The sequence below is a fragment of the Hemiscyllium ocellatum genome, chromosome 33 (assembly GCF_020745735.1).
Source record: "Hemiscyllium ocellatum isolate sHemOce1 chromosome 33, sHemOce1.pat.X.cur, whole genome shotgun sequence".
Classification (NCBI taxonomy): domain Eukaryota; kingdom Metazoa; phylum Chordata; class Chondrichthyes; order Orectolobiformes; family Hemiscylliidae; genus Hemiscyllium; species Hemiscyllium ocellatum.
This window is the reverse complement of record NC_083433.1, coordinates 21,152,167-21,177,220: the sequence shown is the minus strand read 5'-3', so window position 1 is coordinate 21,177,220 and position 25,054 is coordinate 21,152,167. Positions and strand designations below refer to the sequence as shown.

General features: G+C 51.7%; 11 non-coding genes and 1 pseudogene across 11 annotated transcripts; all 12 read right to left on the bottom strand.

The window, feature by feature from the left end:
- Positions 1-544: 544 nt before the first annotated feature.
- On the bottom strand, positions 545-736 carry LOC132831777 (U2 spliceosomal RNA). Its single transcript, XR_009646729.1, has one exon. It is a non-coding gene; the product is annotated as a U2 spliceosomal RNA (small nuclear RNA).
- A 1,820-nt stretch (positions 737-2,556) lies between these two features.
- LOC132831776 (U2 spliceosomal RNA) lies at positions 2,557-2,748 on the bottom strand. Its single transcript, XR_009646728.1, has one exon. It is a non-coding gene; the product is annotated as a U2 spliceosomal RNA (small nuclear RNA).
- A 1,819-nt stretch (positions 2,749-4,567) lies between these two features.
- On the bottom strand, positions 4,568-4,759 carry LOC132831774 (U2 spliceosomal RNA). Its single transcript, XR_009646726.1, has one exon. It is a non-coding gene; the product is annotated as a U2 spliceosomal RNA (small nuclear RNA).
- A 1,817-nt stretch (positions 4,760-6,576) lies between these two features.
- On the bottom strand, positions 6,577-6,768 carry LOC132831773 (U2 spliceosomal RNA). The gene has a single exon (XR_009646725.1). It is a non-coding gene; the product is annotated as a U2 spliceosomal RNA (small nuclear RNA).
- Positions 6,769-8,586: 1,818 nt separating this feature from the next.
- Positions 8,587-8,778, bottom strand: LOC132831772 (U2 spliceosomal RNA). The gene has a single exon (XR_009646724.1). It is a non-coding gene; the product is annotated as a U2 spliceosomal RNA (small nuclear RNA).
- A 1,820-nt stretch (positions 8,779-10,598) lies between these two features.
- On the bottom strand, positions 10,599-10,790 carry LOC132831771 (U2 spliceosomal RNA). Its single transcript, XR_009646723.1, has one exon. It is a non-coding gene; the product is annotated as a U2 spliceosomal RNA (small nuclear RNA).
- Positions 10,791-12,611: 1,821 nt separating this feature from the next.
- On the bottom strand, positions 12,612-12,803 carry LOC132831770 (U2 spliceosomal RNA). The gene has a single exon (XR_009646722.1). It is a non-coding gene; the product is annotated as a U2 spliceosomal RNA (small nuclear RNA).
- A 1,817-nt stretch (positions 12,804-14,620) lies between these two features.
- On the bottom strand, positions 14,621-14,812 carry LOC132831769 (U2 spliceosomal RNA). The gene has a single exon (XR_009646721.1). It is a non-coding gene; the product is annotated as a U2 spliceosomal RNA (small nuclear RNA).
- A 1,820-nt stretch (positions 14,813-16,632) lies between these two features.
- On the bottom strand, positions 16,633-16,824 carry LOC132831768 (U2 spliceosomal RNA). Its single transcript, XR_009646720.1, has one exon. It is a non-coding gene; the product is annotated as a U2 spliceosomal RNA (small nuclear RNA).
- Positions 16,825-18,644: 1,820 nt separating this feature from the next.
- On the bottom strand, positions 18,645-18,836 carry LOC132831767 (U2 spliceosomal RNA). Its single transcript, XR_009646719.1, has one exon. It is a non-coding gene; the product is annotated as a U2 spliceosomal RNA (small nuclear RNA).
- A 1,820-nt stretch (positions 18,837-20,656) lies between these two features.
- LOC132831766 (U2 spliceosomal RNA) lies at positions 20,657-20,848 on the bottom strand. Its single transcript, XR_009646718.1, has one exon. It is a non-coding gene; the product is annotated as a U2 spliceosomal RNA (small nuclear RNA).
- Positions 20,849-22,666: 1,818 nt separating this feature from the next.
- Positions 22,667-22,845, bottom strand: LOC132831933 (U2 spliceosomal RNA; annotated as a pseudogene).
- Between the last annotated feature and the right edge of the window lie 2,209 nt (positions 22,846-25,054).

The window sequence follows — 25,054 nt, the reverse complement described above, 5'->3', positions numbered from 1 at the left end:
TTGTTGCCTCGGGGGTGGGGGGGGAGGCGGGGGGGTTGGGAAGGGGCTGTGGGGGCTGATCTGATAGCCATTTGACATTGGCTGAGTCATGGGATCCCACAACCTGATTTGACTGTGTTAAAAATCCCACAACACCAGGTTTCAGGCCAACGGGGTTCTTTGAAATTACAGCAGTCACCCCACCCCCCGCCACCGCCGTACCATCGGTGGGATACGTTCCAAGAACGACCGCAGAAGCCCAAAACGGCAGACAAGGGCAAATCCATTCATTTAAATTGGCAAGTTACCTTCCTGGCAGGCCCCTGGTTCCAGAATGTTCCCTGTAGCACGTTGGGGTTACCCCTGTCCTGGCTTTCTGCGTGCTGCACCTTCATCAGGTAACTGCAGAGCAGGTTCATAAGACAGAAAACCCGTAACAAAAGACGATAGTTTCCTGCAACTGAAAAGACAATAGATGCAACAATCACTGACTGCCATCAACACGGCAAACTAGCAAAGGCAAGAGATTCACATTGCATTCACCTGCTTTTGAACTTGGGTAAGCGTTGGGTGCACCATTCCTGGAAACACTGCAATACCAGGCTGATACATGGAGAGGACAGAGCAAGCCCTTAAGCCATCTCCCTGCTCCAAAAATCCATTTAATACAAACACTCCCACCTTCGGGAGATATCAGCGATTAAACTGATAAGAACAGAAACTACACATATTCCAAGCCAAAAGGCCGAGAAGCGATAGCACATTAATACTCCAACGGTGGAGGTCATATTTGCCGACTATCCTTTCCATCAGTTTGATGATATTCAAAGTTCCTTTATTCCCTTACCGTCTACCTTCCTTCCAAGATATCCAACCAGACCGGAAGATCACTCTGCAGCAGTCGCTGTGCTTTCCCCGTGCTTTTCTCTCCATCTGTTACGTAGCCGCGCAGGTCGCGCTGACGACCAATCAGATGGCACGGGCCGGAGCCACCGCACGTCAGGTCGACTGCAGAGAGGTTTCTCCCGGTGATCGGGGACAGCGGCGGCGGCAGGGTCATTCATTCCCCGGCAGGGTCATTCATTCCCCCGGCATCTACAAGATTCACCAGAATTCCTCAGGCAGCACCTTGCAAACCCATGGCCAACGCAGCCTCGAAGGATGACGGCAGCAGATCCACGGGAACACCACCATTCGCAAGTTCTCCCCCCCCCTCCGAGACACTCGCTGTCCTGAATTGCAAATATGTCTTTGTTCCTCCGGTGTTACCGGGTCAAAATCGGGAATCCCCGCCCAAACAGCATCGCGGGGCTACCGACAGCACTTGGACTGCAGCGGTTCGAGAGAGCAGCTCACCACCAGGCTGATCTCGGCATGGGTGAGAAATGTTGGCCTTGACGGAAAGATCCTATTCATTGCCTCCCCTTGTGTTGGTGTAGCTTGCCCATAAATGCCAATCATCGTTTCCCTCACGTACAGGATTTGCTCCTCGGCATTCCGCATCAATCCGAAAAGTTGCGAAAAGCGAATTACGTCCGTGCACCCTTTCTTTATCGTCCACTCTCAATATCCTCTCTACTTGTATCCGACTCTCTGGAGAATGGGGAGGGAGCTGATCTCCCCGTGTAAACATGTCACGCTGCAAGCGCGCCTCATCACCACCAGCAGCTCGATTCGACATCTCCGTTCACATTGCTGCAGATCGCTGACAACATTATAATCCGACCCAGTTGACAAACTGACAACTGTTTCGCTACTTGCACCGCAAATGATGACAAATCGTTCCAAATCGTACGGGTGGCACAGTGGATCAGTGGTTAGTACGGCTGCCTGGTGGCACCAGGGAGCTGAAGCCAGTTCCAGCCTTGGGCGATCGTCTGCGTGAATAATCTTTACGTACAGACGTAGCTACTAAAGCAGGTCGCTTCCGTACAGTAGTTTGCGAAGAAACAAACAGAGATGGGGGTTTCACTCTATTCAGGAAACAGACCAAAGACATTTCTTTCTTGTTCAAGAAAATATTAGGATAAATTTGTTGCCTCGGGGGTGGGGGGGGAGGCGGGGGGGTTGGGAAGGGGCTGTGGGGGCTGATCTGATAGCCATTTGACATTGGCTGAGTCATGGGATCCCACAACCTGATTTGACTGTGTTAAAAATCCCACAACACCAGGTTTCAGGCCAACGGGGTTCTTTGAAATTACAGCAGTCACCCCACCCCCCGCCACCGCCGTACCATCGGTGGGATACGTTCCAAGAACGACCGCAGAAGCCCAAAACGGCAGACAAGGGCAAATCCATTCATTTAAATTGGCAAGTTACCTTCCTGGCAGGCCCCTGGTTCCAGAATGTTCCCTGTAGCACGTTGGGGTTACCCCCTGTCCTGGCTTTCTGCGTGCTGCACCTTCATCAGGTAACTGCAGAGCAGGTTCATAAGACAGAAAACCCGTAACAAAAGACGATAGTTTCCTGCAACTGAAAAGACAATAGATGCAACAATCACTGACTGCCATCAACACGGCAAACTAGCAAAGGCAAGAGATTCACATTGCATTCACCTGCTTTTGAACCTGGGTAAGCGTTGGGTGCACCATTCCTGGAAACACTGCAATACCAGGCTGATACATGGAGAGGACAGAGCAAGCCCTTAAGCCATCTCCCTGCTCCAAAAATCCATTTAATACAAACACTCCCACCTTCGGGAGATATCAGCGATTAAACTGATAAGAACAGAAACTACACATATTCCAAGCCAAAAGGCCGAGAAGCGATAGCACATTAATACTCCAACGGTGGAGGTCATATTTGCCGACTATCCTTTCCATCAGTTTGATGATATTCAAAGTTCCTTTATTCCCTTACCGTCTACCTTCCTTCCAAGATATCCAACCAGACCGGAAGATCACTCTGCAGCAGTCGCTGTGCTTTCCCCGTGCTTTTCTCTCCATCTGTTACGTAGCCGCGCAGGTCGCGCTGACGACCAATCAGATGGCACGGGCCGGAGCCACCGCACGTCAGGTCGACTGCAGAGAGGTTTCTCCCGGTGATCGGGGACAGCGGCGGCGGCAGGGTCATTCATTCCCCGGCAGGGTCATTCATTCCCCCGGCATCTACAAGATTCACCAGAATTCCTCAGGCAGCACCTTGCAAACCCATGGCCAACGCAGCCTCGAAGGATGACGGCAGCAGATCCACGGGAACACCACCATTCGCAAGTTCTCCCCCCCCCCTCCGAGACACTCGCTGTCCTGAATTGCAAATATGTCTTTGTTCCTCCGGTGTTACCGGGTCAAAATCGGGAATCCCCGCCCAAACAGCATCGCGGGGCTACCGACAGCACTTGGACTGCAGCGGTTCGAGAGAGCAGCTCACCACCAGGCTGATCTCGGCATGGGTGAGAAATGTTGGCCTTGACGGAAAGATCCTATTCATTGCCTCCCCTTGTGTTGGTGTAGCTTGCCCATAAATGCCAATCATCGTTTCCCTCACGTACAGGATTTGCTCCTCGGCATTCCGCATCAATCCGAAAAGTTGCGAAAAGCGAATTACGTCCGTGCACCCTTTCTTTATCGTCCACTCTCAATATCCTCTCTACTTGTATCCGACTCTCTGGAGAATGGGGAGGGAGCTGATCTCCCCGTGTAAACATGTCACGCTGCAAGCGCGCCTCATCACCACCAGCAGCTCGATTCGACATCTCCGTTCACATTGCTGCAGATCGCTGACAACATTATAATCCGACCCAGTTGACAAACTGACAACTGTTTCGCTACTTGCACCGCAAATGATGACAAATCGTTCCAAATCGTACGGGTGGCACAGTGATCAGTGGTTAGTACGGCTGCCTGGTGGCACCAGGGAGCTGAAGCCAGTTCCAGCCTTGGGCGATCGTCTGCGTGAATAATCTTTACGTACAGACGTAGCTACTAAAGCAGGTCGCTTCCGTACAGTAGTTTGCGAAGAAACAAACAGAGATGGGGGTTTCACTCTATTCAGGAAACAGACCAAAGACATTTCTTTCTTGTTCAAGAAAATATTAGGATAAATTTGTTGCCTCGGGGGTGGGGGGGGAGGCGGGGGGGTTGGGAAGGGCCTGTGGGGGCTGATCTGATAGCCATTTGACATTGGCTGAGTCATGGGATCCCACAACCTGATTTGACTGTGTTAAAAATCCCACAACACCAGGTTTCAGCCCAACGGGGTTCTTTGAAATTACAGCAGTCACCCCACCCCCCGCCACCGCCGTACCATCGGTGGGATACGTTCCAAGAACGACCGCAGAAGCCCAAAACGGCAGACAAGGGCAAATCCATTCATTTAAATTGGCAAGTTACCTTCCTGGCAGGCCCCTGGTTCCAGAATGTTCCCTGTAGCACGTTGGGGTTACCCCTGTCCTGGCTTTCTGCGTGCTGCACCTTCATCAGGTAACTGCAGAGCAGGTTCATAAGACAGAAAACCCGTAACAAAAGACGATAGTTTCCTGCAACTGAAAAGACAATAGATGCAACAATCACTGACTGCCATCAACACGGCAAACTAGCAAAGGCAAGAGATTCACATTGCATTCACCTGCTTTTGAACTTGGGTAAGCGTTGGGTGCACCATTCCTGGAAACACTGCAATACCAGGCTGATACATGGAGAGGACAGAGCAAGCCCTTAAGCCATCTCCCTGCTCCAAAAATCCATTTAATACAAACACTCCCACCTTCGGGAGATATCAGCGATTAAACTGATAAGAACAGAAACTACACATATTCCAAGCCAAAAGGCCGAGAAGCGATAGCACATCAATACTCCAACGGTGGAGGTCATATTTGCCGACTATCCTTTCCATCAGTTTGATGATATTCAAAGTTCCTTTTTCCCTTACCGTCTACCTTCCTTCCAAGATATCCAACCAGACCGGAAGATCACTCTGCAGCAGTCGCTGTGCTTTCCCCGTGCTTTTCTCTCCATCTGTTACGTAGCCGCGTAGGTCGCGCTGACGACCAATCAGATGGCACGGGCCGGAGCCACCGCACGTCAGGTCGACTGCAGAGAGGTTTCTCCCGGTGATCGGGGACAGCGGCGGCGGCAGGGTCATTCATTCCCCGGCAGGGTCATTCATTCCCCCGGCATCTACAAGATTCACCAGAATTCCTCAGGCAGCACCTTGCAAACCCATGGCCAACGCAGCCTCGAAGGATGACGGCAGCAGATCCACGGGAACACCACCATTCGCAAGTTCTCCCCCCCCTCCGAGACACTCGCTGTCCTGAATTGCAAATATGTCTTTGTTCCTCCGGTGTTACCGGGTCAAAATCGGGAATCCCCGCCCAAACAGCATCGCGGGGCTACCGACAGCACTTGGACTGCAGCGGTTCGAGAGAGCAGCTCACCACCAGGCTGATCTCGGCATGGGTGAGAAATGTTGGCCTTGACGGAAAGATCCTATTCATTGCCTCCCCTTGTGTTGGTGTAGCTTGCCCATAAATGCCAATCATCGTTTCCCTCACGTACAGGATTTGCTCCTCGGCATTCCGCATCAATCCGAAAAGTTGCGAAAAGCGAATTACGTCCGTGCACCCTTTCTTTATCGTCCACTCTCAATATCCTCTCTACTTGTATCCGACTCTCTGGAGAATGGGGAGGGAGCTGATCTCCCCGTGTAAACATGTCACGCTGCAAGCGCGCCTCATCACCACCAGCAGCTCGATTCGACATCTCCGTTCACATTGCTGCAGATCGCTGACAACATTATAATCCGACCCAGTTGACAAACTGACAACTGTTTCGCTACTTGCACCGCAAATGATGACAAATCGTTCCAAATCGTACGGGTGGCACAGTGGATCAGTGGTTAGTACGGCTGCCTGGTGGCACCAGGGAGCTGAAGCCAGTTCCAGCCTTGGGCGATCGTCTGCGTGAATAATCTTTACGTACAGACGTAGCTACTAAAGCAGGTCGCTTCCGTACAGTAGTTTGCGAAGAAACAAACAGAGATGGGGGTTTCACTCTATTCAGGAAACAGACCAAAGACATTTCTTTCTTGTTCAAGAAAATATTAGGATAAATTTGTTGCCTCGGGGGTGGGGGGGGAGGCGGGGGGGTTGGGAAGGGGCTGTGGGGGCTGATCTGATAGCCATTTGACATTGGCTGAGTCATGGGATCCCACAACCTGATTTGACTGTGTTAAAAATCCCACAACACCAGGTTTCAGGCCAACGGGGTTCTTTGAAATTACAGCAGTCACCCCACCCCCCGCCACCGCCGTACCATCGGTGGGATACGTTCCAAGAACGACCGCAGAAGCCCAAAACGGCAGACAAGGGCAAATCCATTCATTTAAATTGGCAAGTTACCTTCCTGGCAGGCCCCTGGTTCCAGAATGTTCCCTGTAGCACGTTGGGGTTACCCCTGTCCTGGCTTTCTGCGTGCTGCACCTTCATCAGGTAACTGCAGAGCAGGTTCATAAGACAGAAAACCCGTAACAAAAGACGATAGTTTCCTGCAACTGAAAAGACAATAGATGCAACAATCACTGACTGCCATCAACACGGCAAACTAGCAAAGGCAAGAGATTCACATTGCATTCACCTGCTTTTGAACCTGGGTAAGCGTTGGGTGCACCATTCCTGGAAACACTGCAATACCAGGCTGATACATGGAGAGGACAGAGCAAGCCCTTAAGCCATCTCCCTGCTCCAAAAATCCATTTAATACAAACACTCCCACCTTCGGGAGATATCAGCGATTAAACTGATAAGAACAGAAACTACACATATTCCAAGCCAAAAGGCCGAGAAGCGATAGCACATTAATACTCCAACGGTGGAGGTCATATTTGCCGACTATCCTTTCCATCAGTTTGATGATATTCAAAGTTCCTTTATTCCCTTACCGTCTACCTTCCTTCCAAGATATCCAACCAGACCGGAAGATCACTCTGCAGCAGTCGCTGTGCTTTCCCCGTGCTTTTCTCTCCATCTGTTACGTAGCCGCGCAGGTCGCGCTGACGACCAATCAGATGGCACGGGCCGGAGCCACCGCACGTCAGGTCGACTGCAGAGAGGTTTCTCCGGTGATCGGGGACAGCGGCGGCGGCAGGGTCATTCATTCCCCCGGCAGGGTCATTCATTCCCCCGGCATCTACAAGATTCACCAGAATTCCTCAGGCAGCACCTTGCAAACCCATGGCCAACGCAGCCTCGAAGGATGACGGCAGCAGATCCACGGGAACACCACCATTCGCAAGTTCTCCCCCCCCTCCGAGACACTCGCTGTCCTGAATTGCAAATATGTCTTTGTTCCTCCGGTGTTACCGGGTCAAAATCGGGAATCCCCGCCCAAACAGCATCGCGGGGCTACCGACAGCACTTGGACTGCAGCGGTTCGAGAGAGCAGCTCACCACCAGGCTGATCTCGGCATGGGTGAGAAATGTTGGCCTTGACGGAAAGATCCTATTCATTGCCTCCCCTTGTGTTGGTGTAGCTTGCCCATAAATGCCAATCATCGTTTCCCTCACGTACAGGATTTGCTCCTCGGCATTCCGCATCAATCCGAAAAGTTGCGAAAAGCGAATTACGTCCGTGCACCCTTTCTTTATCGTCCACTCTCAATATCCTCTCTACTTGTATCCGACTCTCTGGAGAATGGGGAGGGAGCTGATCTCCCCGTGTAAACATGTCACGCTGCAAGCGCGCCTCATCACCACCAGCAGCTCGATTCGACATCTCCGTTCACATTGCTGCAGATCGCTGACAACATTATAATCCGACCCAGTTGACAAACTGACAACTGTTTCGCTACTTGCACCGCAAATGATGACAAATCGTTCCAAATCGTACGGGTGGCACAGTGGATCAGTGGTTAGTACGGCTGCCTGGTGGCACCAGGGAGCTGAAGCCAGTTCCAGCCTTGGGCGATCGTCTGCGTGAATAATCTTTACGTACAGACGTAGCTACTAAAGCAGGTCGCTTCCGTACAGTAGTTTGCGAAGAAACAAACAGAGATGGGGGTTTCACTCTATTCAGGAAACAGACCAAAGACATTTCTTTCTTGTTCAAGAAAATATTAGGATAAATTTGTTGCCTCGGGGGTGGGGGGGGAGGCGGGGGGGTTGGGAAGGGGCTGTGGGGGCTGATCTGATAGCCATTTGACATTGGCTGAGTCATGGGATCCCACAACCTGATTTGACTGTGTTAAAAATCCCACAACACCAGGTTTCAGGCCAACGGGGTTCTTTGAAATTACAGCAGTCACCCCACCCCCCGCCACCGCCGTACCATCGGTGGGATACGTTCCAAGAACGACCGCAGAAGCCCAAAACGGCAGACAAGGGCAAATCCATTCATTTAAATTGGCAAGTTACCTTCCTGGCAGGCCCCTGGTTCCAGAATGTTCCCTGTAGCACGTTGGGGTTACCCCTGTCCTGGCTTTCTGCGTGCTGCACCTTCATCAGGTAACTGCAGAGCAGGTTCATAAGACAGAAAACCCGTAACAAAAGACGATAGTTTCCTGCAACTGAAAAGACAATAGATGCAACAATCACTGACTGCCATCAACACGGCAAACTAGCAAAGGCAAGAGATTCACATTGCATTCACCTGCTTTTGAACTTGGGTAAGCGTTGGGTGCACCATTCCTGGAAACACTGCAATACCAGGCTGATACATGGAGAGGACAGAGCAAGCCCTTAAGCCATCTCCCTGCTCCAAAAATCCATTTAATACAAACACTCCCACCTTCGGGAGATATCAGCGATTAAACTGATAAGAACAGAAACTACACATATTCCAAGCCAAAAGGCCGAGAAGCGATAGCACATTAATACTCCAACGGTGGAGGTCATATTTGCCGACTATCCTTTCCATCAGTTTGATGATATTCAAAGTTCCTTTATTCCCTTACCGTCTACCTTCCTTCCAAGATATCCAACCAGACCGGAAGATCACTCTGCAGCAGTCGCTGTGCTTTCCCCGTGCTTTTCTCTCCATCTGTTACGTAGCCGCGCAGGTCGCGCTGACGACCAATCAGATGGCACGGGCCGGAGCCACCGCACGTCAGGTCGACTGCAGAGAGGTTTCTCCCGGTGATCGGGGACAGCGGCGGCGGCAGGGTCATTCATTCCCCCGGCAGGGTCATTCATTCCCCCGGCATCTACAAGATTCACCAGAATTCCTCAGGCAGCACCTTGCAAACCCATGGCCAACGCAGCCTCGAAGGATGACGGCAGCAGATCCACGGGAACACCACCATTCGCAAGTTCTCCCCCCCCCTCCGAGACACTCGCTGTCCTGAATTGCAAATATGTCTTTGTTCCTCCGGTGTTACCGGGTCAAAATCGGGAATCCCCGCCCAAACAGCATCGCGGGGCTACCGACAGCACTTGGACTGCAGCGGTTCGAGAGAGCAGCTCACCACCAGGCTGATCTCGGCATGGGTGAGAAATGTTGGCCTTGACGGAAAGATCCTATTCATTGCCTCCCCTTGTGTTGGTGTAGCTTGCCCATAAATGCCAATCATCGTTTCCCTCACGTACAGGATTTGCTCCTCGGCATTCCGCATCAATCCGAAAAGTTGCGAAAAGCGAATTACGTCCGTGCACCCTTTCTTTATCGTCCACTCTCAATATCCTCTCTACTTGTATCCGACTCTCTGGAGAATGGGGAGGGAGCTGATCTCCCCGTGTAAACATGTCACGCTGCAAGCGCGCCTCATCACCACCAGCAGCTCGATTCGACATCTCCGTTCACATTGCTGCAGATCGCTGACAACATTATAATCCGACCCAGTTGACAAACTGACAACTGTTTCGCTACTTGCACCGCAAATGATGACAAATCGTTCCAAATCGTACGGGTGGCACAGTGGATCAGTGGTTAGTACGGCTGCCTGGTGGCACCAGGGAGCTGAAGCCAGTTCCAGCCTTGGGCGATCGTCTGCGTGAATAATCTTTACGTACAGACGTAGCTACTAAAGCAGGTCGCTTCCGTACAGTAGTTTGCGAAGAAACAAACAGAGATGGGGGTTTCACTCTATTCAGGAAACAGACCAAAGACATTTCTTTCTTGTTCAAGAAAATATTAGGATAAATTTGTTGCCTCGGGGGTGGGGGGGGAGGCGGGGGGGTTGGGAAGGGGCTGTGGGGGCTGATCTGATAGCCATTTGACATTGGCTGAGTCATGGGATCCCACAACCTGATTTGACTGTGTTAAAAATCCCACAACACCAGGTTTCAGGCCAACGGGGTTCTTTGAAATTACAGCAGTCACCCCACCCCCCGCCACCGCCGTACCATCGGTGGGATACGTTCCAAGAACGACCGCAGAAGCCCAAAACGGCAGACAAGGGCAAATCCATTCATTTAAATTGGCAAGTTACCTTCCTGGCAGGCCCCTGGTTCCAGAATGTTCCCTGTAGCACGTTGGGGTTACCCCTGTCCTGGCTTTCTGCGTGCTGCACCTTCATCAGGTAACTGCAGAGCAGGTTCATAAGACAGAAAACCCGTAACAAAAGACGATAGTTTCCTGCAACTGAAAAGACAATAGATGCAACAATCACTGACTGCCATCAACACGGCAAACTAGCAAAGGCAAGAGATTCACATTGCATTCACCTGCTTTTGAACCTGGGTAAGCGTTGGGTGCACCATTCCTGGAAACACTGCAATACCAGGCTGATACATGGAGAGGACAGAGCAAGCCCTTAAGCCATCTCCCTGCTCCAAAAATCCATTTAATACAAACACTCCCACCTTCGGGAGATATCAGCGATTAAACTGATAAGAACAGAAACTACACATATTCCAAGCCAAAAGGCCGAGAAGCGATAGCACATTAATACTCCAACGGTGGAGGTCATATTTGCCGACTATCCTTTCCATCAGTTTGATGATATTCAAAGTTCCTTTATTCCCTTACCGTCTACCTTCCTTCCAAGATATCCAACCAGACCGGAAGATCACTCTGCAGCAGTCGCTGTGCTTTCCCCGTGCTTTTCTCTCCATCTGTTACGTAGCCGCGCAGGTCGCGCTGACGACCAATCAGATGGCACGGGCCGGAGCCACCGCACGTCAGGTCGACTGCAGAGAGGTTTCTCCCGGTGATCGGGGACAGCGGCGGCGGCAGGGTCATTCATTCCCCCGGCAGGGTCATTCATTCCCCCGGCATCTACAAGATTCACCAGAATTCCTCAGGCAGCACCTTGCAAACCCATGGCCAACGCAGCCTCGAAGGATGACGGCAGCAGATCCACGGGAACACCACCATTCGCAAGTTCTCCCCCCCCCCCCGAGACACTCGCTGTCCTGAATTGCAAATATGTCTTTGTTCCTCCGGTGTTACCGGGTCAAAATCGGGAATCCCCGCCCAAACAGCATCGCGGGGCTACCGACAGCACTTGGACTGCAGCGGTTCGAGAGAGCAGCTCACCACCAGGCTGATCTCGGCATGGGTGAGAAATGTTGGCCTTGACGGAAAGATCCTATTCATTGCCTCCCCTTGTGTTGGTGTAGCTTGCCCATAAATGCCAATCATCGTTTCCCTCACGTACAGGATTTGCTCCTCGGCATTCCGCATCAATCCGAAAAGTTGCGAAAAGCGAATTACGTCCGTGCACCCTTTCTTTATCGTCCACTCTCAATATCCTCTCTACTTGTATCCGACTCTCTGGAGAATGGGGAGGGAGCTGATCTCCCCGTGTAAACATGTCACGCTGCAAGCGCGCCTCATCACCACCAGCAGCTCGATTCGACATCTCCGTTCACATTGCTGCAGATCGCTGACAACATTATAATCCGACCCAGTTGACAAACTGACAACTGTTTCGCTACTTGCACCGCAAATGATGACAAATCGTTCCAAATCGTACGGGTGGCACAGTGGATCAGTGGTTAGTACGGCTGCCTGGTGGCACCAGGGAGCTGAAGCCAGTTCCAGCCTTGGGCGATCGTCTGCGTGAATAATCTTTACGTACAGACGTAGCTACTAAAGCAGGTCGCTTCCGTACAGTAGTTTGCGAAGAAACAAACAGAGATGGGGGTTTCACTCTATTCAGGAAACAGACCAAAGACATTTCTTTCTTGTTCAAGAAAATATTAGGATAAATTTGTTGCCTCGGGGGTGGGGGGGGGAGGCGGGGGGGTTGGGAAGGGCCTGTGGGGGCTGATCTGATAGCCATTTGACATTGGCTGAGTCATGGGATCCCACAACCTGATTTGACTGTGTTAAAAATCCCACAACACCAGGTTTCAGCCCAACGGGGTTCTTTGAAATTACAGCAGTCACCCCACCCCCCGCCACCGCCGTACCATCGGTGGGATACGTTCCAAGAACGACCGCAGAAGCCCAAAACGGCAGACAAGGGCAAATCCATTCATTTAAATTGGCAAGTTACCTTCCTGGCAGGCCCCTGGTTCCAGAATGTTCCCTGTAGCACGTTGGGGTTACCCCTGTCCTGGCTTTCTGCGTGCTGCACCTTCATCAGGTAACTGCAGAGCAGGTTCATAAGACAGAAAACCCGTAACAAAAGACGATAGTTTCCTGCAACTGAAAAGACAATAGATGCAACAATCACTGACTGCCATCAACACGGCAAACTAGCAAAGGCAAGAGATTCACATTGCATTCACCTGCTTTTGAACTTGGGTAAGCGTTGGGTGCACCATTCCTGGAAACACTGCAATACCAGGCTGATACATGGAGAGGACAGAGCAAGCCCTTAAGCCATCTCCCTGCTCCAAAAATCCATTTAATACAAACACTCCCACCTTCGGGAGATATCAGCGATTAAACTGATAAGAACAGAAACTACACATATTCCAAGCCAAAAGGCCGAGAAGCGATAGCACATCAATACTCCAACGGTGGAGGTCATATTTGCCGACTATCCTTTCCATCAGTTTGATGATATTCAAAGTTCCTTTTTCCCTTACCGTCTACCTTCCTTCCAAGATATCCAACCAGACCGGAAGATCACTCTGCAGCAGTCGCTGTGCTTTCCCCGTGCTTTTCTCTCCATCTGTTACGTAGCCGCGTAGGTCGCGCTGACGACCAATCAGATGGCACGGGCCGGAGCCACCGCACGTCAGGTCGACTGCAGAGAGGTTTCTCCCGGTGATCGGGGACAGCGGCGGCGGCAGGGTCATTCATTCCCCGGCAGGGTCATTCATTCCCCCGGCATCTACAAGATTCACCAGAATTCCTCAGGCAGCACCTTGCAAACCCATGGCCAACGCAGCCTCGAAGGATGACGGCAGCAGATCCACGGGAACACCACCATTCGCAAGTTCTCCCCCCCCTCCGAGACACTCGCTGTCCTGAATTGCAAATATGTCTTTGTTCCTCCGGTGTTACCGGGTCAAAATCGGGAATCCCCGCCCAAACAGCATCGCGGGGCTACCGACAGCACTTGGACTGCAGCGGTTCGAGAGAGCAGCTCACCACCAGGCTGATCTCGGCATGGGTGAGAAATGTTGGCCTTGACGGAAAGATCCTATTCATTGCCTCCCCTTGTGTTGGTGTAGCTTGCCCATAAATGCCAATCATCGTTTCCCTCACGTACAGGATTTGCTCCTCGGCATTCCGCATCAATCCGAAAAGTTGCGAAAAGCGAATTACGTCCGTGCACCCTTTCTTTATCGTCCACTCTCAATATCCTCTCTACTTGTATCCGACTCTCTGGAGAATGGGGAGGGAGCTGATCTCCCCGTGTAAACATGTCACGCTGCAAGCGCGCCTCATCACCACCAGCAGCTCGATTCGACATCTCCGTTCACATTGCTGCAGATCGCTGACAACATTATAATCCGACCCAGTTGACAAACTGACAACTGTTTCGCTACTTGCACCGCAAATGATGACAAATCGTTCCAAATCGTACGGGTGGCACAGTGGATCAGTGGTTAGTACGGCTGCCTGGTGGCACCAGGGAGCTGAAGCCAGTTCCAGCCTTGGGCGATCGTCTGCGTGAATAATCTTTACGTACAGACGTAGCTACTAAAGCAGGTCGCTTCCGTACAGTAGTTTGCGAAGAAACAAACAGAGATGGGGGTTTCACTCTATTCAGGAAACAGACCAAAGACATTTCTTTCTTGTTCAAGAAAATATTAGGATAAATTTGTTGCCTCGGGGGTGGGGGGGGAGGCGGGGGGGTTGGGAAGGGGCTGTGGGGGCTGATCTGATAGCCATTTGACATTGGCTGAGTCATGGGATCCCACAACCTGATTTGACTGTGTTAAAAATCCCACAACACCAGGTTTCAGGCCAACGGGGTTCTTTGAAATTACAGCAGTCACCCCACCCCCCGCCACCGCCGTACCATCGGTGGGATACGTTCCAAGAACGACCGCAGAAGCCCAAAACGGCAGACAAGGGCAAATCCATTCATTTAAATTGGCAAGTTACCTTCCTGGCAGGCCCCTGGTTCCAGAATGTTCCCTGTAGCACGTTGGGGTTACCCCTGTCCTGGCTTTCTGCGTGCTGCACCTTCATCAGGTAACTGCAGAGCAGGTTCATAAGACAGAAAACCCGTAACAAAAGACGATAGTTTCCTGCAACTGAAAAGACAATAGATGCAACAATCACTGACTGCCATCAACACGGCAAACTAGCAAAGGCAAGAGATTCACATTGCATTCACCTGCTTTTGAACCTGGGTAAGCGTTGGGTGCACCATTCCTGGAAACACTGCAATACCAGGCTGATACATGGAGAGGACAGAGCAAGCCCTTAAGCCATCTCCCTGCTCCAAAAATCCATTTAATACAAACACTCCCACCTTCGGGAGATATCAGCGATTAAACTGATAAGAACAGAAACTACACATATTCCAAGCCAAAAGGCCGAGAAGCGATAGCACATTAATACTCCAACGGTGGAGGTCATATTTGCCGACTATCCTTTCCATCAGTTTGATGATATTCAAAGTTCCTTTATTCCCTTACCGTCTACCTTCCTTCCAAGATATCCAACCAGACCGGAAGATCACTCTGCAGCAGTCGCTGTGCTTTCCCCGTGCTTTTCTCTCCATCTGTTACGTAGCCGCGCAGGTCGCGCTGACGACCAATCAGATGGCACGGGCCGGAGCCACCGCACGTCAGGTCGACTGCAGAGAGGTTTCTCCCGGTGATCGGGGACAGCGGCGGCGGCAGGGTCATTCATTCCCCCGGCAGGGTCATTCATTCCCCCGGCATCTACAAGATTCACCAGAATTCCTCAGGCAGCACCTTGCAAACCCATGGCCAACGCAGCCTCGAAGGATGACGGCAGCAGATCCACGGGAACACCACCATTCGCAAGTTCTCCCCCCCCCTCCGAGACACTCGCTGTCCTGAATTGCAAATATGTCTTTGTTCCTCCGGTGTTACCGGGTCAAAATCGGGAATCCCCGCCCAAACAGCATCGCGGGGCTACCGACAGCACTTGGACTGCAGCGGTTCGAGAGAGCAGCTCACCACCAGGCTGATCTCGGCATGGGTGAGAAATGTTGGCCTTGACGGAAAGATCCTATTCATTGCCTCCCCTTGTGTTGGTGTAGCTTGCCCATAAATGCCAATCATCGTTTCCCTCACGTACAGGATTTGCTCCTCGGCATTCCGCATCAATCCGAAAAGTTGCGAAAAGCGAATTACGTCCGTGCACCCTTTCTTTATCGTCCACTCTCAATATCCTCTCTACTTGTATCCGACTCTCTGGAGAATGGGGAGGGAGCTGATCTCCCCGTGTAAACATGTCACGCTGCAAGCGCGCCTCATCACCACCAGCAGCTCGATTCGACATCTCCGTTCACATTGCTGCAGATCGCTGACAACATTATAATCCGACCCAGTTGACAAACTGACAACTGTTTCGCTACTTGCACCGCAAATGATGACAAATCGTTCCAAATCGTACGGGTGGCACAGTGGATCAGTGGTTAGTACGGCTGCCTGGTGGCACCAGGGAGCTGAAGCCAGTTCCAGCCTTGGGCGATCGTCTGCGTGAATAATCTTTACGTACAGACGTAGCTACTAAAGCAGGTCGCTTCCGTACAGTAGTTTGCGAAGAAACAAACAGAGATGGGGGTTTCACTCTATTCAGGAAACAGACCAAAGACATTTCTTTCTTGTTCAAGAAAATATTAGGATAAATTTGTTGCCTCGGGGGTGGGGGGGGAGGCGGGGGGGTTGGGAAGGGGCTGTGGGGGCTGATCTGATAGCCATTTGACATTGGCTGAGTCATGGGATCCCACAACCTGATTTGACTGTGTTAAAAATCCCACAACACCAGGTTTCAGGCCAACGGGGTTCTTTGAAATTACAGCAGTCACCCCACCCCCCGCCACCGCCGTACCATCGGTGGGATACGTTCCAAGAACGACCGCAGAAGCCCAAAACGGCAGACAAGGGCAAATCCATTCATTTAAATTGGCAAGTTACCTTCCTGGCAGGCCCCTGGTTCCAGAATGTTCCCTGTAGCACGTTGGGGTTACCCCTGTCCTGGCTTTCTGCGTGCTGCACCTTCATCAGGTAACTGCAGAGCAGGTTCATAAGACAGAAAACCCGTAACAAAAGACGATAGTTTCCTGCAACTGAAAAGACAATAGATGCAACAATCACTGACTGCCATCAACACGGCAAACTAGCAAAGGCAAGAGATTCACATTGCATTCACCTGCTTTTGAACTTGGGTAAGCGTTGGGTGCACCATTCCTGGAAACACTGCAATACCAGGCTGATACATGGAGAGGACAGAGCAAGCCCTTAAGCCATCTCCCTGCTCCAAAAATCCATTTAATACAAACACTCCCACCTTCGGGAGATATCAGCGATTAAACTGATAAGAACAGAAACTACACATATTCCAAGCCAAAAGGCCGAGAAGCGATAGCACATTAATACTCCAACGGTGGAGGTCATATTTGCCGACTATCCTTTCCATCAGTTTGATGATATTCAAAGTTCCTTTATTCCCTTACCGTCTACCTTCCTTCCAAGATATCCAACCAGACCGGAAGATCACTCTGCAGCAGTCGCTGTGCTTTCCCCGTGCTTTTCTCTCCATCTGTTACGTAGCCGCGCAGGTCGCGCTGACGACCAATCAGATGGCACGGGCCGGAGCCACCGCACGTCAGGTCGACTGCAGAGAGGTTTCTCCCGGTGATCGGGGACAGCGGCGGCGGCAGGGTCATTCATTCCCCCGGCAGGGTCATTCATTCCCCCGGCATCTACAAGATTCACCAGAATTCCTCAGGCAGCACCTTGCAAACCCATGGCCAACGCAGCCTCGAAGGATGACGGCAGCAGATCCACGGGAACACCACCATTCGCAAGTTCTCCCCCCCCCTCCGAGACACTCGCTGTCCTGAATTGCAAATATGTCTTTGTTCCTCCGGTGTTACCGGGTCAAAATCGGGAATCCCCGCCCAAACAGCATCGCGGGGCTACCGACAGCACTTGGACTGCAGCGGTTCGAGAGAGCAGCTCACCACCAGGCTGATCTCGGCATGGGTGAGAAATGTTGGCCTTGACGGAAAGATCCTATTCATTGCCTCCCCTTGTGTTGGTGTAGCTTGCCCATAAATGCCAATCATCGTTTCCCTCACGTACAGGATTTGCTCCTCGGCATTCCGCATCAATCCGAAAAGTTGCGAAAAGCGAATTACGTCCGTGCACCCTTTCTTTATCGTCCACTCTCAATATCCTCTCTACTTGTATCCGACTCTCTGGAGAATGGGGAGGGAGCTGATCTCCCCGTGTAAACATGTCACGCTGCAAGCGCGCCTCATCACCACCAGCAGCTCGATTCGACATCTCCGTTCACATTGCTGCAGATCGCTGACAACATTATAATCCGACCCAGTTGACAAACTGACAACTGTTTCGCTACTTGCACCGCAAATGATGACAAATCGTTCCAAATCGTACGGGTGGCACAGTGGATCAGTGGTTAGTACGGCTGCCTGGTGGCACCAGGGAGCTGAAGCCAGTTCCAGCCTTGGGCGATCGTCTGCGTGAATAATCTTTACGTACAGACGTAGCTACTAAAGCAGGTCGCTTCCGTACAGTAGTTTGCGAAGAAACAAACAGAGATGGGGGTTTCACTCTATTCAGGAAACAGACCAAAGACATTTCTTTCTTGTTCAAGAAAATATTAGGATAAATTTGTTGCCTCGGGGGTGGGGGGGGAGGCGGGGGGGTTGGGAAGGGGCTGTGGGGGCTGATCTGATAGCCATTTGACATTGGCTGAGTCATGGGATCCCACAACCTGATTTGACTGTGTTAAAAATCCCACAACACCAGGTTTCAGGCCAACGGGGTTCTTTGAAATTACAGCAGTCACCCCACCCCCCGCCACCGCCGTACCAACGGTGGGATACGTTCCAAGAACGACCGCAGAAGCCCAAAACGGCAGACAAGGGCAAATCCATTCATTTAAATTGGCAAGTTACCTTCCTGGCAGGCCCCTGGTTCCAGAATGTTCCCTGTAGCACGTTGGGGTTACCCCTGTCCTGGCTTTCTGCGTGCTGCACCTTCATCAGGTAACTGCAGAGCAGGTTCATAAGACAGAAAACCCGTAACAAAAGACGATAGTTTCCTGCAACTGAAAAGACAATAGATGCAACAATCACTGACTGCCATCAACACGGCAAACTAGCAAAGGCAAGAGATTCACATTGCATTCACCTGCTTTTGAACCTGGGTAAGCGTTGGGTGCACCATTCCTGGAAACACTGCAATACCAGGCTGATACATGGAGAGGACAGAGCAAGCCCTTAAGCCATCTCCCTGCTCCAAAAATCCATTTAATACAAACACTCCCACCTTCGGGAGATATCAGCGATTAAACTGATAAGAACAGAAACTACACATATTCCAAGCCAAAAGGCCGAGAAGCGATAGCACATTAATACTCCAACGGTGGAGGTCATATTTGCCGACTATCCTTTCCATCAGTTTGATGATATTCAAAGTTCCTTTATTCCCTTACCGTCTACCTTCCTTCCAAGATATCCAACCAGACCGGAAGATCACTCTGCAGCAGTCGCTGTGCTTTCCCCGTGCTTTTCTCTCCATCTGTTACGTAGCCGCGCAGGTCGCGCTGACGACCAATCAGATGGCACGGGCCGGAGCCACCGCACGTCAGGTCGACTGCAGAGAGGTTTCTCCCGGTGATCGGGGACAGCGGCGGCGGCAGGGTCATTCATTCCCCCGGCAGGGTCATTCATTCCCCCGGCATCTACAAGATTCACCAGAATTCCTCAGGCAGCACCTTGCAAACCCATGGCCAACGCAGCCTCGAAGGATGACGGCAGCAGATCCACGGGAACACCACCATTCGCAAGTTCTCCCCCCCCCTCCGAGACACTCGCTGTCCTGAATTGCAAATATGTCTTTGTTCCTCCGGTGTTACCGGGTCAAAATCGGGAATCCCCGCCCAAACAGCATCGCGGGGCTACCGACAGCACTTGGACTGCAGCGGTTCGAGAGAGCAGCTCACCACCAGGCTGATCTCGGCATGGGTGAGAAATGTTGGCCTTGACGGAAAGATCCTATTCATTGCCTCCCCTTGTGTTGGTGTAGCTTGCCCATAAATGCCAATCATCGTTTCCCTCACGTACAGGATTTGCTCCTCGGCATTCCGCATCAATCCGAAAAGTTGCGAAAAGCGAATTACGTCCGTGCACCCTTTCTTTATCGTCCACTCTCAATATCCTCTCTACTTGTATCCGACTCTCTGGAGAATGGGGAGGGAGCTGATCTCCCCGTGTAAACATGTCACGCTGCAAGCGCGCCTCATCACCACCAGCAGCTCGATTCGACATCTCCGTTCACATTGCTGCAGATCGCTGACAACATTATAATCCGACCCAGTTGACAAACTGACAACTGTTTCGCTACTTGCACCGCAAATGATGACAAATCGTTCCAAATCGTACGGGTGGCACAGTGGATCAGTGGTTAGTACGGCTGCCTGGTGGCACCAGGGAGCTGAAGCCAGTTCCAGCCTTGGGCGATCGTCTGCGTGAATAATCTTTACGTACAGACGTAGCTACTAAAGCAGGTCGCTTCCGTACAGTAGTTTGCGAAGAAACAAACAGAGATGGGGGTTTCACTCTATTCAGGAAACAGACCAAAGACATTTCTTTCTTGTTCAAGAAAATATTAGGATAAATTTGTTGCCTCGGGGGTGGGGGGGGAGGCGGGGGGGTTGGGAAGGGGCTGTGGGGGCTGATCTGATAGCCATTTGACATTGGCTGAGTCATGGGATCCCACAACCTGATTTGACTGTGTTAAAAATCCCACAACACCAGGTTTCAGCCCAACGGGGTTCTTTGAAATTACAGCAGTCACCCCACCCCCCGCCACCGCCGTACCATCGGTGGGATACGTTCCAAGAACGACCGCAGAAGCCCAAAACGGCAGACAAGGGCAAATCCATTCATTTAAATTGGCAAGTTACCTTCCTGGCAGGCCCCTGGTTCCAGAATGTTCCCTGTAGCACGTTGGGGTTACCCCTGTCCTGGCTTTCAGCGTGCTGCACCTTCATCAGGTAACTGCAGAGCAGGTTCATAAGACAGAAAACCCGTAACAAAAGACGATAGTTTCCTGCAACTGAAAAGACAATAGTTGCAACAATCACTGACTGCCATCAACACGGCAAACTAGCAAAGGCAAGAGATTCACATTGCATTCACCTGCTTTTGAACTTGGGTAAGCGTTGGGTGCACCATTCCTGGAAACACTGCAATACCAGGCTGATACATGGAGAGGACAGAGCAAGCCCTTAAGCCATCTCCCTGCTCCAAAAATCCATTTAATACAAACACTCCCACCTTCGGGAGATATCAGCGATTAAACTGATAAGAACAGAAACTACACATATTCCAAGCCAAAAGGCCGAGAAGCGATAGCACATCAATACTCCAACGGTGGAGGTCATATTTGCCGACTATCCTTTCCATCAGTTTGATGATATTCAAAGTTCCTTTTTCCCTTACCGTCTACCTTCCTTCCAAGATATCCAACCAGACCGGAAGATCACTCTGCAGCAGTCGCTGTGCTTTCCCCGTGCTTTTCTCTCCATCTGTTACGTAGCCGCGTAGGTCGCGCTGACGACCAATCAGATGGCACGGGCCGGAGCCACCGCACGTCAGGTCGACTGCAGAGAGGTTTCTCCCGGTGATCGGGGACAGCGGCGGCGGCAGGGTCATTCATTCCCCCGGCAGGGTCATTCATTCCCCCGGCATCTACAAGATTCACCAGAATTCCTCAGGCAGCACCTTGCAAACCCATGGCCAACGCAGCCTCGAAGGATGACGGCAGCAGATCCACGGGAACACCACCATTCGCAAGTTCTCCCCCCCCTCCGAGACACTCGCTGTCCTGAATTGCAAATATGTCTTTGTTCCTCCGGTGTTACCGGGTCAAAATCGGGAATCCCCGCCCAAACAGCATCGCGGGGCTACCGACAGCACTTGGACTGCAGCGGTTCGAGAGAGCAGCTCACCACCAGGCTGATCTCGGCATGGGTGAGAAATGTTGGCCTTGACGGAAAGATCCTATTCATTGCCTCCCCTTGTGTTGGTGTAGCTTGCCCATAAATGCCAATCATCGTTTCCCTCACGTACAGGATTTGCTCCTCGGCATTCCGCATCAATCCGAAAAGTTGCGAAAAGCGAATTACGTCCGTGCACCCTTTCTTTATCGTCCACTCTCAATATCCTCTCTACTTGTATCCGACTCTCTGGAGAATGGGGAGGGAGCTGATCTCCCCGTGTAAACATGTCACGCTGCAAGCGCGCCTCATCACCACCAGCAGCTCGATTCGACATCTCCGTTCACATTGCTGCAGATCGCTGACAACATTATAATCCGACCCAGTTGACAAACTGACAACTGTTTCGCTACTTGCACCGCAAATGATGACAAATCGTTCCAAATCGTACGGGTGGCACAGTGGATCAGTGGTTAGTACGGCTGCCTGGTGGCACCAGGGAGCTGAAGCCAGTTCCAGCCTTGGGCGATCGTCTGCGTGAATAATCTTTACGTACAGACGTAGCTACTAAAGCAGGTCGCTTCCGTACAGTAGTTTGCGAAGAAACAAACAGAGATGGGGGTTTCACTCTATTCAGGAAACAGACCAAAGACATTTCTTTCTTGTTCAAGAAAATATTAGGATAAATTTGTTGCCTCGGGGGTGGGGGGGGAGGCGGGGGGGTTGGGAAGGGGCTGTGGGGGCTGATCTGATAGCCATTTGACATTGGCTGAGTCATGGGATCCCACAACCTGATTTGACTGTGTTAAAAATCCCACAACACCAGGTTTCAGCCCAACGGGGTTCTTTGAAATTACAGCAGTCACCCCACCCCCCGCCACCGCCGTACCATCGGTGGGATACGTTCCAAGAACGACCGCAGAAGCCCAAAACGGCAGACAAGGGCAAATCCATTCATTTAAATTGGCAAGTTACCTTCCTGGCAGGCCCCTGGTTCCAGAATGTTCCCTGTAGCACGTTGGGGTTACCCCTGTCCTGGCTTTCTGCGTGCTGCACCTTCATCAGGTAACTGCAGAGCAGGTTCATAAGACAGAAAACCCGTAACAAAAGACGATAGTTTCCTGCAACTGAAAAGACAATAGATGCAACAATCACTGACTGCCATCAACACGGCAAACTAGCAAAGGCAAGAGATTCACATTGCATTCACCTGCTTTTGAACTTGGGTAAGCGTTGGGTGCACCATTCCTGGAAACACTGCAATACCAGGCTGATACATGGAGAGGACAGAGCAAGCCCTTAAGCCATCTCCCTGCTCCAAAAATCCATTTAATACAAACACTCCCACCTTCGGGAGATATCAGCGATTAAACTGATAAGAACAGAAACTTTTTTTTTATTTCAAAAATATACTTTATTCATAAAATATGCATAGAATAATTTGATACACTGTACATTAGGTAATGCCATTCATATTTCCACATTTACATACACAGCTCCGAATTGTCATTATTCCATACAGATCAGTGCATCTCTCACTCATATATTGAGCTGAGGCGACAGCAGAGCCCAAATGACTGCATGGGCCCCCTGCTTTTCTATCGACAGGCAGATGTTAAACGGTGGTCTTTCCCCACCGCGCCTTGGCGGCAGCTGCCCCAAGCTTCAGCGCGTCCCTCAACACGTAGTCCTGGACCTTGGAATGTGCCAGTCTGCAACACTCAGTCGGGGTCAACTCCTTCAGCTGGAAGATCAACAGGTTTCGGACCGCCCAGAGAGCGACCTTCACCGAGTTGATGATCCTCCAGGCGCAGTTGATGTTCGTCTCGGTGTGCGTCCCGGGGAACAGGCCGTAGAGCACGGAGTCCCGCGTCACGGCGCTGCTCGGGACGAACCTCGACAAATACCACTGCATTCCTCTCCAGACTTCCTCTGCATAGGCACATTCCAGAAGGAGGTGTGTGACAGTCTCGTCCCCCCCGCAGCCGCTTCGAGGGCAGCGTGCGGTGCGGCTGAGAGTCCGGGCGTGCATAAACGATCTCACAGGTAGAGCCCTTCTCACCACCAGCCAAGCCATGTCTTGGTGCTTGTTGGAAAGTTCTGGCGATGAGGCATTCTGCCAAATTGCTTTGACAGTCTGCTCAGGGAACCACTCAACAGGATCCGCCCTCTCCTTTTCCCGAAGGGTCTCGAGGACGCTACGTGCTGACCACTTCCTGATGGACTTGTGGTCAAAGGTGTTTTTCTTCAGAAATTTCTCCACGAAGGACAGGTGGTACGGAACGGTCCAACTACTCGGAGCGTTCCGCGGCAGCGAGGCCAGGCCCATCCTTCGCAACACCGGGGACAGGTAGAACCTCAGTACGTAGTGACACTTGGTGTTTGCGTACCGGGGATCCACGCACAGCTTGATGCAGCCACACACAAAGGTGGCCATCAGGGTGAGGGTGGCATTGGGTGTATTTTTTCCCCCGTTGCCCAGATCTTTGTACAGTGAGTCCCTTCGGACCCGGTCCATCTTTGAACTCCATATGAACTGGAAGATGGCCCGGACGACTGCAGCGGCGCAGGTTCTGGGAATAGGCCAGACCTGTGCCACGTACAACAGCAATGACAGTGCCTCACACCTGATGACCAGGTTTTTTCCCGTGATGGAGAGCGACCGTAGCCTCCATCTGCCCAGTTTCTGCCTCACTTTACTGATACGCTCCTCCCAAGACTTGGCGCACGCCCCAGCCCCCCCGAACCAAATACCCAGCACCTTCAGGTGGTCGGTCCTGACGGTGAAGGGGATCGAGGATTGGTCGGCCCAGTTCCCGAAGAGCATGGCCTCGCTCTTGCCTCGGTTTACCTTGGCCCCCGAGGCCCGTTCGAACTGGTCACAAATGCACATGAGTCTGCGCACGGACAGCGGATCCGAGCAGAAAACGGCGACGTCATCCATGTACAGGGAGGCCTTAACCTGCAGGCCCCCGCTGCCCGGAATAGTCACCCCTCTCAGGCTCGCATCCTTCCTGATGGACTCGGCAAATGGCTCTATGCAGCACACAAACAAGGCAGGAGAGAGAGGGCAGCCCTGCCTTACTCCAGATCTGACTGGGAAGCTATCTGATTCCCACCCATTGATTGAGACTGCACTGACAATGTTGGTGTAGAGCAGTCTGATCCAATTGCAGATTCCCTCCCCAAAGCCCATTTTGGAGAGAACATCTCTCATATACATGTGTGATATCCTGTCAAAGGCTTTCTCCTGGTCCAGGCTGATCAGGCAGGCGTCCAACCCTCTGTCCTGCACGTAGGCGATCGTATCCCTGAGGAGTGCGAGACTCTCAGCGATCTTCCTGCCTGGCACAGCACAGGTTTGGTCAGGGTGAATCACCGACCCCAGAGCAGACCTGACCCGGTTGGCAATTACCTTTGACAGGATTTTGTAATCTGCATTCAACAGTGTGATCGGTCTCCAATTTTTGAGTTCCTCGCTCTCCCCCTTCCGCTTATAGATGAGGGTGATGATGCCTTTCCTCATGGATTCGCTCATGGTACCTGCCCGAAGCATACTGACATACACCTCCAGCAGGTCCTGGCCAATCAAGTCCCACAGAGCGGAATAGAGCTCGACC